The 17,195-nt window shown below is 49.5% G+C and overlaps 1 long non-coding RNA gene across 1 annotated transcript; it reads left to right on the top strand.

Annotated features, from left to right (window-relative positions):
• Nucleotides 1-7,239: 7,239 nt before the first annotated feature.
• Nucleotides 7,240-14,554, top strand: LOC127017299 (uncharacterized). Its single transcript, XR_007766562.1, has 4 exons — nucleotides 7,240-7,278; nucleotides 10,481-10,602; nucleotides 12,173-12,358; nucleotides 14,317-14,554. It is a non-coding gene; the product is annotated as an uncharacterized LOC127017299 (long non-coding RNA).
• Nucleotides 14,555-17,195: the final 2,641 nt, after the last annotated feature.

The raw sequence follows: 17,195 nt of genomic DNA, 5'->3' as shown, positions 1-17,195 counted from the left end.
CGTGGGCTGCCATGACTGTATCTTTCTTCTGTGCTGCCACCACCCCAGTGGCAGTCCTGTTTCAGGTCATGAGAGAGAGAGGTAGCCCCATGGTCCTTTGGGATGGCAGACAACCTCAGGCACCCCATTGGAGGCATTGGTAGGCATTGCAGATCAACAGCAGCTGGCCTTCCTTGTGAGGATACAGCTTTAGCTGGCAAAAACTGGCTTTTCTGGCCCAAGTCAGACCCAGGCACCAAGTGCAGAGCTCACAGAGGGGACTGCTCCCTCCTCACTTTGCCCTGTGCATGCTGGAGTGGTGGAGCAGTGATGTACTCAGTGATGTACCTGTGCTAGGGTGGCTTTTAGCTACCGAGCTGGCTTTTCTTTTTCCCTGCTTCTGGCTGACAGAGCAAAGGTTTCTAACGGGGACCAGGCCAAAGCCTGGTTTGAATACTGTGGGCCTCATATCTGCAACATCTGGCCATGCTTCAGCACGAGTGGTTTTGCTCTGTTGTGTATGTAACTGACACGTTTGAATGCTCTGGGGTTGGTGATGGAAAAGCCTGGATAAATAGGCAAGCCTTATGAAATTACCGCCTCCTCAATTTTCTCAGGCTGACACTTAAAGATCAGATAGAAAATGAACAAGGTGTCATGGAAACTCATCAGCCATGGTTTCCTGACACTTTGGGGTGGCATATTTTATCCCGTCCCTTTGGGTGAACTTTTACATCTGTTGTAAGCAATGGAAAAACCCATTCACGATGTGAGTCACCCTTTGTCTCTGGCTGACGCTTCCGAGAGCACTGGGAGAGCACAGCGTATGAGTCCATCTGTCTCCTTTTATCCATCTGGCTCTCCTCCCCTTGCAAGCTTTTGTTTCCACAGAGCAACTAATGGGCAGCATTAAGTTGCCACCTGCTCAAGCCTGCCCAATATGGGGTGGATTTTTAGCTGTCTGGCACAGCCCACCTCCTGCAGGCACCTGGGCCACCCAACTGGGGTCAGTGGGGTGAGACAGGCGCCGTGGGGTTTAACACACATTGCCGTGTCAGGCGTGAGTGGTGGTGGCTGGGAAGAAGACACCTGTCTTCTTCAGACATCCCTGGTAGAGACCCTGGCAGAGGCGCAGAGCACACAGAGCTGCCTAACCTTTTTTTTAGTGTCTGCACCCAAATTTATCTGCGAGGGTGAATCATGCAGAAGTGCAGGTGCTCCCGCAGGCGGCAGGTCTTTGCATGAGCTGAGCTGCCAGGCTGGACATTGCTAGCAGAGAACTTCTGTAGGGACAGGCTTTCCCCCGAGCGCAGCCTGTTGACCGCAATGAAAGCAGTGGTAGCAAAGGTGTAGGATCAGGCATTAAAATCAGGCTCCTAAAAAATACTTTTATTTCCACAAGGGCTCTCAAAACCAAAACAGAAGTTGATGCCTAGAAGGCAGAGGGATTTGCAGTGGAGCAAGGGATGGGATGTATTCCTGTTCACTGCATAGGGAAAAATGACTTTGGCCTGTTCTCCTCTCACGCCTTGAAATCCACAGATACTAACAGAGAAGATGGAGGCTGCCTGGCATGTCAGTGAGAGCCTGAGCGACAAGGTGGAAGCTGTGTGCCTGGAGGAGTGCCTGAGGTTCCTGGAGAGGTAGGAGGGATGCTGTTTTCCTCCTTGGCACGCCTTCAGTGCTCAAAAGAAAGAAATCCTGATGAAGCAACTGGCAATGCTGTGTTCAGCTGGATCTGCCATTGCCCCTCTTTCGTTTGATGGCTGTTTCCCATCAAGCTGGTAGTGGAGAGACAGCGCTTTGCTGCTGTTTATGTGCTCAGCATTTGCTGTCGGACTAAAGCTGAGGGAACAAAGTACACCCGGACTTGCCTGGACAGGTTAAGCCATGGGGGATGTTTATTCTGAAGAGGCTCAGACCTTAAAAACAAGCAGAAAGAGGGGCAGCCACGTGGCCAGTGCCCAGGCTTGGCCCTTCCTACCCGGCTGTGCTTCCCAGGCATGGTGCTTTCTGCTGGCTCCCTGGGAGGGTGAGGAGCTCTGCTCTGTCCTGCTTCTCAGAGGAGGATGAATGTCGTCTTCTCATCTTCTGCCCTCTCACCACTTCTTCTGGCTCCCTTCATCTGCTTTTTATCCTTGGGCATCTCCCTCCCTATGTATCCCCTGCAGCAGAAAACGCCAGTACTGCTGGTTGTAGGTGAATATTTCAGAAGGAGGTTTGATTTAAGATCCTTGGCCGTTCACATTATGAGAGGAAGGAAGTTCCTATAAAACAGAGTTGTCCAGGAGCCATTTGTGAGACTGAAGCTGAGACGAAGCAGTCGATGGACTTTGTGGGTTATTCATACACGCTGAGGCTTTATTCTGCAGCTTTACCGGCAAAGCCCGAGTTGCTTCCCAGAAGCAAGTATTGCAGCAACAGCAAGGGTAAAATGAACCTCCTGCCTCTCGATCCCTAGCAGTGGCACCCAGGCAGCTCGAGGGCTCTCCCTGTGCCGTTCCTGTGCTCTCCTCCCTCGCCAGCTGGGCAGGACAGAGACTGTCTTTGTCCTGCTGTTAGATCCCCCCTTGGGGAGTGAAACTGTGTGCACTGAAAAGACGAATAATCACAGAATATTTCTCCCATTTGCTGCTGGGCTAACACTGTCAGATGCGTTATGGAGCATGCCAGCTTAAAGATATGTCCTCCTGTTTTAATTTAGCTATGAGAAGGAAGTAAGAAGCTTTCTCCAGCTCGATGGCTGCCCAGGGATCTGCAGTGGCTTACGAATCCTGGAGAACTGCTGCATTCTCAGGTTAGAAACCAGACCCTAGTGGCATGGGAAGTGAAATGAATTTTCTGCTGTCTGATCTTCTTCTAACTTTGCTATGGGGTCAACCTTGCCTCCAGCTGGATCTGGTCATCCAACCCCATGCACACCAACCCTTAAGCTGCCCCAGCGAGAGACTCAGGTGGGGGCTGTGCCCGTGGCCAGGGCCAGGACTGCTGCGTCGGCAGTGCTGTACTGCTGCTTCTCGCCTGCTCCCAGGCCCTGCAGGTGCAGTGGCCATAGCTTGTGGTCCACCATCTCGCTCTTCCCAGTGCCCATGGGACTGAGCAGGAGGCAGGCAGCAACACCGTGTTGCATGTGGGCACATTAGCCTGGCCAACCCTGCCGTGTGTTGTGATGTGGTTCCTTTCCCTGGCCTGATTCTCCTTCATTAGGAAAGCCTCATAAACATTGCACTCAGATGCGTGTGCTAGCACACTTCACGGTAAGCCCAAGCTTAAGTGCTTTGCTGAATGAAACCCAGTCAAACATGCCAGGCTTTCCCTGGGGTTGCTAGGAAGGAGGGAAGCAATAAAGCACAGAAGGGTGGGGGAGGCTGTTTGCACCTATGAGCTAATTTCAGAAGTGCTTGCAGCAATGGAGAAAACAAGGTTGCTTCTTTTCTTCCTGTGTAAAATTATCTGGGGATCTCTGGAGTCAGCAAAACGCCCAAATCCAGCATATGCACAGTGCTTACTTGACATTGGAGCCTTGCGTTGAGCCTAGGTAGCTGTTTTGTTTGTTTTATTTGCATGTTGCTGATGCTAGATCCTACACTGAATACTTATGAGGCTCTTTTATGTAATTCTTTACAGTTATACTGAGAATGAAGTTATACACTGAGCTTTTCCAGAAAGTAAAATGTCTGGTTTCAAGCTGGTAATCATTTTAACCAGGATTTGCTGACTTGAAGACTGTTCTGATGAAAGATAATTGTTTGTCTTGTATTTGTAGGGTGTCGGAGGCACACAGGATGCTCACCCAGCCTCCATTTGTCAAGGCCACTTCATGCCTACTCATTTTTGAAAATACTAGAATTTTTACTTATCTAATCTCACCAGTGATGGGTACAAGTGGCATTTGTGTGCATTGAGCTTTTGTGTCCTTGTGGCAGTATCTTAACGAGAGCCATTCAAAAGATGGGTGCACATATGTGGGTCACTGAGCTAGTCCTGGACCTGAGCATGTGTCCATTCAATTATCCAGGCAGTTGTGTTGGTTACTGTAGGAAGAGTTTTGATCTGAGAGAATAGCCTGATTTGATCTGATCAATACTTTCCATATCCCTTTTTTTTTTTTTATTATCAGGACTGTCTGGCATAAGCTAACATACATTTGCAGTGCCAGCACTGGTCAGGATGTTAAGGTAAATGGATTTCTAGACAGGACGGAAGATGCGATTACGGATCATTTTCTGCAGACAGTCACTTCTAAAGTCAAGGTATGGGAGACCCACGTTAACACTGAATATTTTCAGACTGTAGGGCAGGCACGCGCTTCACTCTCATGTCCTGATTTGGAAAGTGTGAAACCATAGTTTGATCTTCAGGCCCAGTACCCTCCTCTGCCTTGTCTGAAGCTGTATATTGACAGCTTCAACTTTTCCAGTTTTTGGGATCCCAGTTCCACTCTTTGTAGTATTTGCTGTTGTGCTACAAATGGGCACCCCATGGTGCCCCTGGGCACCCAGACCCCAAGGGTTGAACTTCACCTGGTACCTACTCATCCCCAGCAGCCAGGCATCTTCGGGGGGCAGTGATAACTCACAAAGCCCAAGGCTGTGGTGGGCAGTCAGGAAGTAGAGAAGGCTGACCAGAAATGTATCCCGCCCTTGGGATAAGTTCCCCTCCCTTGGGATAAATTCCCCTCCCTTCACACTTTCTAATATCAGACTATTAGCCCAGACACCCACCTTCATATCCTGGGCTCCATGTCTAGATAACACACCATTGCAGGCTCCTAATAGCATGTGGTGGTGTGCGTTTCCTTGGGAAGCTCCCCTGAGCATCTTCAGGCTCATTGCACCAGCTCCCTCGAGCATGCTGAAGGCAGCAAAAGGAAAATGATAGAAGAAACCCTGGCCACACTGTGCAGTTTTGGTCTCCAGAGCTCATTGCCAGCCTGTCCCATGGGCCCACGCATTGAGACGGGAGCTGGGGGTGGTTCTGACAGGGAGTGCGGACAACCCTGGGGAGGAACAGGAGACCTAGGGCTCAGGTTTGCAGTCCTTCTCTGGCTGTGTTGACATGGGCTTCGAATCATGAAAGACAGAGTTTATCCCCTGCCTGCCTGCTAAATGATCCGTATACTTTCCCACTGAATAAGAGGCAACAGCCATGCTGGGAGCAGGATGCCAGAGCAGAAGAGCGCAGAATGGCTGGCTTCTCCTGCACTCCCCATCCGTAGGGCAAGTTCTACATAGTCCCCGGATTAGAGCTATTGCCACCCATTTTTTGTAGTTTTTGGTATTCCAGGTTTGGGCTTAAGAACTTAATACATCCTTCCTGAGTTTGAATTGTTTCTTTCTTTCATGGTTTGCTTTCCTTTGAAATGAAGGCACAGGATGCTGCAGCTTGTGGAGGAGTCTGTTTCCGAGAGCAGAAAGAGCAAAAGCACAATAATCCGTGTCTGTTGTCTGTGCAGTGTCTCTACATGTGCACCCTTTGACTCTGTCTGTCCCTTTTCCTCAGGGAACACTGAAGGAGCACTTCAAAAAGTGTGACAGTGGTTTTGACCACATCCTTGAATCCTTAAAGCAAAGCTTTTTGGCATTTGGGAAGAAAAAAACAGATACGTATGAGGTAAGAAATAAGTAAGAAAGTAAGAACAAGATATTACTCAGGAAATCACTAAAACTAGTCCTTGAACCTCTGGATGGCACAATATTTGAACATTAATCCAAACTACAGTTTTGTCTGTTGTTAAAAGGGCTTCTAAAGATCTAGTGGTCTCAGTCCAGTTCCTCTGTCCAACAGAATTGGATATCTTCTTCACTGTGACAGCTAGGACCTTTCTGTAATCTCAGCAGGGAAACCAACAAGTGAAGAAATGTGGAAACTGCGTGTACCTCCCAAATACAGAGGGGGAGCACTGGGCCATCTCTGATCCTACCGTTGCCCCAATACCATTATATCGGAAATCTTCTCAGCTTCTAATGTGCTTCAACCTTAGTTGTAAGGAATATTTATCCCTTTGATGGAGAGTGGAGACATGGAGAGGTGAAAGGTCCAGATCCCCAAAGGACATAGTCTCTCAGGCAGAGTTAAATATGCCAGGGTTGGCAAAGAACAACCTCACAGAGTACCTAAGTTTTTTCACCTTTACAGTAGCCTAAACAATTTGTCTAGGGTCTCACGACACCCTTGAGTCTGTCTCTTCGGCAATGAGATTGGTACCTGGGGTGCCCTCTTTTGCACGCAGGTTGGATTTGCTGCTGCTGCCTGTGCCGCACATGTTCCCTAAGCACTGGACTCCCTTTCTCTTACCCTCCCAGGTCTGCAGGCTCTTTGTCATTGCCAATTTTAATTAACATTTTGAAATGTGGAAAAGTAATGGAACAGAAAAAATTAGGAGCTATTCTGCTGTTGTTCAGAGCCTGTCACTGGACATTATGTCACATTAGTGCTGGGGCAAGCAGCAGCTCGGTGGTGGAGCACTGTGCCAGAGCTATCTGTCTCTTGCTTTGTCTGTTTTGGACAGGGCTGGGGATTTCCTGTACCTTTGGACTGCGGCCTAAAACTGCTCTGATTTCAATTGCTAATGAAAATGTGGTTTCTGTACAGCAGCCCATCTCCCCTTAGAAACGCTCACTCTCCCTCCCCCTTTCAGGCACTCCATGGTCTCGGCACTGAGGTTTCTCAGCAGGTAGTGGGTGGCTCAGAGATGCCCAGGTGACTTCTCTGTGCCCAGCCACAACTGTGTGCCCAAGGGTATGGCCCTGGGACCTGTCTAGTGGGGATGCTCCACAGAGGCTGGATTTGGCTTTATCTGTAGTCCAAGCTGTCCCCAAGTGACGTGTTTGTTAGCTTGGGGCTAAGCCAAGTGTCACTGCTTCTCTGGAGTGTGAGTGACCTCTGGCTCAGCTAACTGGTCCCATTGCTTTTGGTTGGATGTCTGCACACTTATCATCAATGTTTATGTCATCCACATACAGCTTGGAGGTACTCCATGCATTAGACCAGGCATTTTAAAGGGATACTTAAGCAAAGAAATGGGACAGCCATCTGCATGGACCCTATATCCGCTGTCTACACTGGTCAGAGTCCTATAGGTATGGTCTGGTCCTTGCTCAGTACAGGGAAGTTAATCTGGGTGTCTTTGCTCTGGAACAGGCCCTTGTCAAGGCTGTCAATGCCATCATTGTTACAGAATATGTGCAGGCTCTCCTGACCACTTCCAGAAAACCATCTTCTGTGCAGAGGAGGAGGATTGTCAGCAAGATAGAAGAAGATCATAGGATGCTGCAGACCATCTTTAAAGAGTGCTTAGTAAGTACTTGATATGGTTACAGTTTTGCTCTCCGTCATCAAGAACAGTACCAGCAGAGGAAAAGGCTCTGAAAGCAACAGAAAAGCTTAAGAGGTCTTACCACAATGGTATCCAGCTTCACAGAAATGACAATCAGATGTGCTGACAGCCCTTCTGATCTGCCAGAAGCTGTTAGTTTATAGTTCTGAAATGTGTGACTAGAGGAGGCAAGTTTTGCACTCCTGCCACTGAAATAAGAATGAGGCGCGCTCCTCTGAACTGATGAGACAGCTCCAAAGCTGTCAGCTTCCCCCAGGCAAGCCTTTGGTACATGGCATGGGGGTGCAGATGAGGAAGAGCTGTGTTCCCCCCGGTGCATTCCCTTGAGCCTCTGGAGTGATGAACCAAATCAGCTGCTCCACATCTTCACCTTCTCCGTGGATTGCCCTGTATGGCTGTTCCTCCCTGGACATGGGGTATGTGTTGTTACCCCTCCATCCAGCCTCCTCCCTCCCTGCAGGCCCTTCCCAGCCCCTCAGAGCTGGGCTGATGGCTGCGTGAGCCATTTCCCTGTGCTGCAGCGTTTCCTCAGGGGCGGAAACATGCTGATGCTGTTGTGGTTGGTGACGGTTGCAGGGAGGAGCGAGTCTTCCTGCAGAGGTAAACACCTCACGTCGTTAGGAGGTAAAGATGCATTGCAGAAGAGATAGATTGAGTGTAAAAGCAGAGCCACACCTTTGAAGAAAACTTGTGGAAAAATGCTAGGTCTGATTTGCAGAAGCAACTTTGGAAGCTTAAAAAAGCCTCTTTGCTTAATTCATAATCCGATGTAATTGGCAGTGCCACACGCAGCATCTGTGGCTGCCACCAGGCTGTCACATGGGTCCCTTGATTACCCAAGGGCAAGGACTGCAATGCCAGCAGCATCCCCTCCTGTGGCCACTCCAGCCAGAGAATTGCCGCTGTGCAATGTCCCCTGGCACAGCTCTTTTGCAAATGCAGGCTGAGAGTGCCCAGGCATAGCACTTCATAAGAGGCTGGACTGAGCATCATGTTAACAGTTGCAAAGTCAGTCTGGTAACAGGACTCAGATGTGACAGAGCAGGTAAAAAAACTTGGCTTTATTGGTTTTAATAATTTCACAAACTCTGAGTCATTGTCACGACTTGTGAATTTAAGTGCTAGGGACTGGAAATCTGGTTTCTCCCAGACGAGTCCCCCTGCAAGTCATTTGTCAGCAATTCTTACTTTGTCCAAAGAATAAAATGAAATCACAATGATTGTCTGTAGGCTCCTCTAAAAAGCTCTCAGACCCATTACAATTAATGCATTAGTTTCATGGTGGAAAGCTGGAAGCTGCCAGTGCTTTTAGCTGAAGACCCACCTCTCCTGGAGTGATCAATCAATCACAGACGAGTCAATGCGTTGAGCAATTGAGCCATTGGGAATAGCAGGAGGATTCTCTAATCTTAACTCTGAAGTTTACCAGTAATGCTGTGCTCAGCGTCAGCTTTGGGTGTAATGTGCAAGGAAAGAGAGATACAGGAAATCTAATTATCTACTAAAACCCCACATTCAGCTTGGGTGAAAAAAGCCTGCATCTAGTTAGCACTGTTTCCCTTGCGTCCACAGTCTGTTCGCTTTCTTACTTGATATGAGAGCACTGAAAACTTCGGGGAGGAAATGCACAAGCGATTTGCAGGGAACAGCCTGATCCTCAGTCAAATGAGGTACACAGTTATGCATGCAAAATGTGTACTCTGCTGCAGACTGAATTTATCATGCAATTGCTGCACAGGCTGCACCTGCTCCCTGCCCTGCTCTGCTCTCTCTTCAGGCTCTTCCTTCCCCTCCATCCTCAAAACACATTAGGAAATACCTTGCTTCTCTCGTAAGAGCAGTACGTGTCAAAGGCACTTAAGCACTGCTGGCAAGACACCTCTTTTTTGTCCTTGTAGATTGCAGGTTGTTTACCTCTGACCTTGACTGTCTATATAGCGCTTAACTAAATCTGACACCTTCAAATTAATTAGCATTTTGTAATAGTGAGCTTGCCAAGTATGAAGCTGTACAGTGTCGGTGCCTTAAGAGCTGCGTACAGCTTGTGCACTGTGCAGAGCTAGACATGCTGTGTGTCTGCAGTGCAGAGGAAGAGAGAGAAGGCTGTCTTCGAATATTACTATTATTTTAAATTTATGTTCAATGCGGAGGTGAGCCGCACTGAGAATGCGGCCTGCTGTTTCTAATGCCCTGTGGAGATCAGGGGAACCTGGGCTTCTCCTGCCCCAGTTTGGCAGCCCGTTCACCAGGTTTGCTTTGTCACAGAGTCTCTGTTGACGTGATGGCATCAATAATTCAGGGAAGCAATTTAATCACATTACCACACTGATGAAAAATGTGAGCAAGACCTGAAGCTCTCTCTTAGCGGTTCATCTGCATACTGCTTCATCTGGCTTTGCTAAAAATGCCGTGTGTTTCTTGATGAGGCCTTCTTCTGTGTGCTCCAGTTTAGAGGGAGCTGACCATACGCAGCATCTACCAGCTATGTCATATCCTTTACAGTGTCCAGCCCTGCTTCCCATTTTTTCTGTTTTTCTGTTAGAGGATCTGTGCCATAGAATCATAGAATCATAGAACGGTTTGGGTTGGAAGGGACCTTAAACACCATCTAATTCCAGCCCCCCTGCCATGGGCAGGGACAACTTCCACTAGACCGGGTTGCTCAAAGCCCCATCCAGCCTGACCCTGAACACTTCCAGGGATGGTCTCCCCTCACCCTCTCCCCAGGGTTGCTTTTCTGTCCCTGGGCTTGCTCCAGGGCAGCAGAAATGCCATCGTGTCTGGCCAACGGAGCTTGTTTTCACATAGGCACAGGGCTGTGCTTACCTCTGGAAGCAAATCACTTCCCAAAGGGTGAAATGGCCTTGAGAGGACAGGTGAGGTAGGGAAAAATGAGGTACGTTTGCCTACTTTGCCAAAGGAAATGCAGGAGGGGATTCTGTGCTGCTGAAGGTAGTCACCCAGCCGCCCTGGAAGCAGTCTGTGGCTACACCCCAGTTTCTTTTCTCCTGCCCTGGAGGGAAAACAGGCTTCTATACAGGCACAGACAGTCCTGCAAAGCCCCTAACCCACACAGTGAGATCCCCGGTCTGATACAAGTCCAGCTCTTAACGTTGTATGCTGCTTCCCTTGCCCTGAACACACCTTTGCTTCTCTCCCCAGGGTCCTGCAGCTGGGTCCCTCAAGGATCCTATAAAAGCCATTTTAGAACTTATTCAAACTTCCGATGCTGAGGGGATGAAAATAGCCCTTCTGCCCATTCTCAAAGAATTTCCTGAACTAAGGTAAGGTCTTTTATTGGTTTGACTTCTGTAGTTTCTTACATGATTACTTGCCACCAGAAGACCTACAGCAATATTAGACCTGCAATACTTTCTGTAGCGTGCTGAGCCAGGCGCAATGCTTACCTTTGAATGCACTCGGTGCTGCCTGGTTAACATGATTTGTAACTTTGCCGGACATTAACCAGTGGAGTTGAGATGTCCTTTTGTAAAGGTGAAGGATGGATGAAATGGCTGTCAACAAAGCAGGAATGCTGTGGAAAAATACTACCCAAATGGACAATTTACAGGCACATGTGTGCCAAATGTAGGTTTCAAGAACATCCTTAACTCAGGCATTTCATAACTTCCAACCACTTGGCTTTTGGCTTTAACACTTCACCAATCCTTTTCTAGGTATAACTATTTCCACAAAATCCTAGGTGTATTCAGCAAGAATATACACTTCCATTTTTCACAGGAAGCTGTTAACAGAAATGAAACCCAACTTTTATTAGGAAGGTGAGATCTTAGCTAACTGCATTTGTTCCAAAGTCTGTGGTTTATTACATCTGTCTTTTGTTCTGATGTGTTGTGTGTGTGACTGTATTTTTCCAAGTTAACATGATTACAGTGTAGAGCTCTCTGTCACAGGATGCTGTGAAGACCAAAAGTGTGAATAGCTTCAAATGGGGAGCAAACAATTTGTGGTAGATAATTATTTCAGTACCTATTCAATGTGACAGTCATGATGTAACCCCCAGTGAAGGAAGCCCCTAAACTACAGACTGCCAGAAGCAAAAAAAAAAGACAAAGAGAGATCATGTTATGCTTTGTCTGGTTTCTATATTCTTTTCCTAAGCATTCACTACTTTTCAAGATGCTATTGAGCTAAAAAGCTGCTTATCTGATACAGCATAGCAAATTCTTATTCTCTTACTATATATACACACACATATATAAATAGTAATATATATATAACTATATATAGAGATATATATAGTATAGGAAGTGGGCATAGGAAGTACTCAGAAGTATATTATTTTGATCCAGATCTCAGAGGAGGTCATTCTGGTGTGAGTAGATGCACTGTTCTTGATTGCAGTGGGTTCCCGTATGTTTACAACTGTTTGGCTTGGATACATTTGCCCTGTTTGTTAATCAGACTAATACAATGTGGCCCCGCTCAGCAAAGCAATGCTATGTAGAACAAAAATCCTATAGCCTTCCAGATGAACAAGAAGTAGCTCCATTTGAGGGGAGAAAAGATAACAAAAATGCTTCCAAATGGTCAAATGCAGAGTTACCCGAAACCTATTATGGTGGATACAGGTCTTTTTCTAGGAGAAACCTGAGGTGAAGATTTCCACAGTTTCACAGGGATGCTGTGTGCACTGGGCTCGGGACCCATGAGCTCAGCCATATCCCACACAGCTCTTGTGATGCGGCCTCCTCCTTGTTAGGTGGCCAGAGGGTGTCAAAAAGCAGCTCAGTAGCTTCCAATCTTTGGTCTGGTCCAGCAAAACTGAGTGATAGGAAGCATGCTTTTTTCCTTGACTTGTTCACTGACCTGCCCTCTTATCCTTTTGGAAAGGCAGGAACATCTGAGTTCTGTGCTGGACATCAAAGACTCGCTCAGCCGAGAAGATAGAGCTGCTCTCTTGAAGGCATTTCACGATAATTGCAGGGAATCAGAAACAGAAGCAAACTTGCTTTTTGCAGATATAGAAGTAAAACCTAGAAAATGTGGACTCTGTGGCTGCCTCTGCTGTTAGCAAAGGTAGGTGTGTGTGTGAGTGTGCTTGTGTGTAACACGTGTACCTGCACAGGCATAGGCATTCCTGCTTACAGGGAGGTGGAACGACTATGGCTGTAGCATCCCCTCCCTGAGGTCCTCATTGCTGTATATGCCAGTTCTACTTCCCTCTCTGCCTGCAAATTTCCACATCATGAAGCATCATGTTGTAGGCAGTGCAGGGCACCGAGTTCTTAGATGCATGATTCAGGTTACAGCAGGGACAAAGGAGAAGATACGGCTCTTCCTCCCCATCCTTTGCTCCCATCTGTGTGTCCCTGCAGCAAGGTCTCTCCGCAGCATCCCTTCCCTCCCAGCTCTTACCATGTGTGCATGGGCAGGGTCTCCCTGGCAAGCGCTGCTGCCTCCTGGCAGGGCATGCTGATGGATTTTCTCCTCGGTGGTGCTCCTGCTTCCCTGGTGCCGAGGGGAGGGATGTGTGAGCCCCACTGCTGCTCCCTCCATGAGAGCTGTATTAACTAAACCACGCTTGGTCCTGTTCAGGTGACTGTGCCATGCTGCGAGCACCAGAGGCAAGCAAGCACCAGAGGCGAGCGTGCTCCCTCTGTGCTGGCAGCAGCAGCCGGTGGCAGAAGGGAGGAGTGATAAAAGTCAGAGGGATGACTGTCACTGTAAGGTCTTAAATCCCCTGGTGTGAATTGCTAGGGCTCATTTGGAGCACCTGCAATCTTTCAGTTCCCCAAGGGATTCCTTCGCAGTCACAAATTTTTTTTGGGGGGGGGTAAGCTGGAGCAGGTCATCTTAGTTGAGAACATGCAGCTGTTTGCTTCACTTCTTTATATAATCTGCAACTTCTTTTTAGTCCAAATTTGTCCAGCTCCAGCTCAGAGCCAGAGAATTTTGTTTTATCTTTGCCAGGCCAGAGCCCTTGGCTATCAGAAATAGTCCCCCTCGGTTAATATTTACAGATTGTCACCAGTCACCTTCTGTTGGATAAGCTGACTAGACTGAGTATCTCAGGTTGAGAAGCACAGTCCCTTTCCACCTCCTTCTCCGCTCTCCGGTGTCACCATCTATTTATAGTTCCCCATGTTAGCAGATCAGGGATGCGTTACGCAGAGCTCTGACCTGGGACCTCCAGGCACAAGCAGACAGCAGGCTACCCTGGTAGCAGGGAGAGAAAGCAATTAGAGAAACAATTAATAAGCACACAAACTTTCCCTTCCTAATGAAAACTGATTCTAATATAATGAACTGGCTATCAGCCACCCACTTTTATACCCTCCTTTAAAGAAATTACCCATGGCATCACCTTCGCTTTAGAAAAGATATTCAGGAACATGTTTTTAAAACACTGTAAGTCACTTAATCTCCTATTTGCTGAAATCCCCTGGGTAAATAGGCTCCCAAATCCCAGAAGACCTGGCTGAGTCTGCAGTGCAGTGGAAGCATGTGTGTAGCACAGGTTGGTAGCCTCACCCGAGCTCAGGGGTAGCAGTAACGGTGAAATCAGTTATGGGATGTGCTCAAAGGAAGGTCACCTTCCTCCTTCCGTCCCAGCCCTGCGATTTTGCTGCCATGCTCTGGGGTGTGACCTGCAGGTACATTGGGAATCATCTGCTTTCTCCCAGCCAGGAACACAACAGTTGCGCATATTTGTCCCTCCTGTATGCGAAGGTGGGAGGACTTTGGAAAAGTGTTAACTTTGGTTGTTTCATGTTAGCATGAAATGACCTCCCAGAAGAGGAGTGAGTAGGTTTGGCTAGAGTGGGCAGGGAGCAGCAGGGATGCTGCCCATGGCTGTGGGCCCATGGATTGCGTTAGTTAGAGTAGCCCAGGAACTGGAGATTTTCAGCAGGTAGATGTTGATATAGCTTCATGCAAGAGTCTGTGCATAGGAGGGATGTTTTTGCTGTTTGACTCTTGCACGTGTTCTGACGAGTGCTATTTAATTACCCAGCTTTTTTCTTGCTTTCTCTCAGGCCTGCTGTGAGAAACATGAGGTCTCGCTCCCACGTGGCAGCATCTGCAATCACAGCTCCTTGAAAGCTTCAGGGATCCGTGCAGCCGGATGCATGGAGAAGCCTGACAGCTATGGAAGACACAATTCCTGCACTTTTGCAGGATAAACACGTGGCCCAAATCCTAATCTTCTATGCAAAGTCCAGTCGGAAGATGAATGAGATATGGCAGAAAGACATTCCTTCAGAATTTCCTAGAGATGGCTGCTTAGCTGAGTCCTGGTGGTTATTCCCAGGATGTGGCGTGGTGGTGTGTGGAAGAGGAGGAAGGTTCCCCCTTGCCAAATTTCTCTCTGTTTCCATCCGTTGTTTCATGCAATCTCACACGAAACCAGGGACTGCTGCACCACACAGTGTCCTAGCAGATGACATGGCATCGCAACCTCCCCCAGGGACCCAGGACCCTCCGTTAGGGAATCCTGCCTAGCCCATGGTGCCAGCAGTGCCTGTGGTTTTGGGCACCTGGATCCACTCCCTGAGGCCTGACCTGCATCAGGAGGGGTGCAGACAGAGCTGCCTCTTCCCTCGCTCCCCACACACAAAGGCTGCGACCCGCTTTGGGGGCAACCTGCCGTGACACCAGCTGTGGGACGAGGAATTCTTCCCGTATGAGTTTTACAGCTGGCTCTGGAGCAGAGTCTTGCATTCATTTTTATACCTCAGTTACTGGAAATTTCCTCTTGGAGAGGGAGGGGAAAGCCTCATGGGAAGCAGGCAGTGAAAGGAGCTGTTTGTCCCAGCCTCCGGGCAAGGTCTGTGCTGTTTTCAGATGTAAATAGGCAGTTCCGCCGGGAAAACACTGACTTTTCTTCCCAGTTATCTATGGACTGGTCACAATCTCCAAGCTGGATTTGGTTCAAGGCCCTCCTTTGCTATTGTGTTAATATAGGCCATTACTGCTCCTCTCTGGCCGTGTAAACAAGCAAAAAAGCTCTGCTACCTCAGACGTGCCAGTGCTTTTCTGAGCAGCCATTCCCCTTCGAATCTGCTTCCCTAACAAGAAAAGGGGCAAATTTGTGCATAACCCATCAATGTGCGAGGCGGGGGACGTGTCAGGCCCTGGGACCCTGGGAAAGCGCAGACTCAGGTGGGTGCTGCCACGCTCTGCAGTGCCGTGCTGTCACCCCAGGGACGTGGGTGTCCCAGCTCAGGGGCAGCTTGTCCGCCCAGAGCCCTTCATGCAGACAGGGTCCTGTGAGCTTGACAGGAGCCGGGGCAGGTTTATAATTGTCATAAGCTTTACTCCTGGCACAGCGCTGAGCGTGGGGCGAGTGGCAGAGAAGTGGGAAGGAACAGGCTGCTCCATCTCCAGGGAGTCCTCTGTGGGCTTTTGGGGCACCACGAGGCCTCAGCATCGTTACACTCTGTCCCTCACATCATTAAAGGGCAGCGAGAGCGTCCCATGGCCTGCCTGCCCTTCCTGACTGCACGTCTGCTTCAAAGGCCCAGCTCCTGCATCCCTTGAATTTTATAGCTTTCCATTGCAGCTTCGGTGAGACCTTTCCCGGGATGTGGGGAGGCTGGGGGAGCTGGCAGAGCTGCAGCCTGGCCAAGTGGATGCAAGTCAGGCTGTGGTGCTGGGTGGACACCTGCCCTCCGAAAGGTGCCAGCCCTGTCGGGCACGCTGGGCCAGTCACCCTCCCCTCCTGCCTAGTTGCATGTTTTTTTCAAGGGCAGGAAGGGATGACAGACCCGACTGCGACAGCAGGGTCAGAGTCAGCCTCTGCCGATGGGGATTTCAAGCAACGAGCCTTCCAGAGAAAATAAATAAACCCCCCTCTGACATTTCGATCATGGTCAGGCTAAAAATAATCCCACAGCACGTGGACGGCTTCTGCCATGTACATGTCGATGTCTATGTACGTCTCTGCCATTTGACATTCGCAGTCAGACGAGGGTATGCTCTGCTTGCACGCGGTGTCTGGGAGCCGTGGTGGATGCTGGGCTTGCCACTGCCGACCCTGTGGATGAGACGGCTGAGGACAAGCCCCGCACCATCACGGCTGCCACTGTGCCTGTCCGTGCTGGGCGGGCAGGGGACGGGCAGCACCTTCTGCTCTGTGTGTGTGCAGAGAAGCACCGCTTTCAATGAGGTTTCTTAGCAGCAAGTTTCTGCACCCTGTGTGTAGCAGCCAGTCACGGAGAGGGCAAATAAAGACTTGAATTTGTCCATGGGGTTTAGTGCTGGCGGCACACGTGAGGTTTTCCAGAGCCGGAGGGCCCAGGGACGTTGGCTGGGGTGGGCATGGGGGGGTGATGAGGAGAGGCCACCTGGCGTGGAGGCAGATGGTGTGGGAGGGATGTCCTCGGCCACCTGCAAGTCGCCTGGGGAGAGCAGATGGTGTGTGGGGAGTCTCCTGGTGGCTCCCCAGGAGGGGAGGCGGTGGCAGGGAGGATGCTGGGTCGCTCCCTGGGGCTGTCTGGGGTGATCAGGGAGGGGAGGGGAGGCTGTGGGGAAGGGGGATGAGGGATTTCCCTTGTTTGGGGGGATTTTAACCCACTCTGCTGTGTGCCCTGACCTTCCCAAGTGACCCAGCCTCCTCCTTCCTAGCCTTCACCGTAGGCTGCAGTTAAAGCACTCGGGTGGGATTTGTGCTGCTCTTTGCGGAGGACTGGGAAGCAGGGTCACACTCAGATCCTTCTACAGGATTATCTCGTGGCCTCGGGATGTGGGCAGGGGCAGCACTGCTGCTGCCATCAGCCTGCCAGGGCCACCATGGAGCTGTGCTGAGCATCTCCCACTTGCCCTCGTGTCCAGCAGCTCCACCACTGCGAGCCAAACAAGATCGCTCGGAGCTCAGCACCCAGAGGCTCCCTGCACAAAGACCCTCTTCCACTCC

Source organism: Gymnogyps californianus, chromosome 5 (genome assembly GCF_018139145.2).
Source record: "Gymnogyps californianus isolate 813 chromosome 5, ASM1813914v2, whole genome shotgun sequence".
Classification (NCBI taxonomy): Eukaryota; Metazoa; Chordata; class Aves; order Accipitriformes; family Cathartidae; genus Gymnogyps; species Gymnogyps californianus.
The sequence above is the reverse complement of the archived record's forward strand: the minus strand, read 5'-3'. Positions and strand labels throughout refer to the sequence as shown.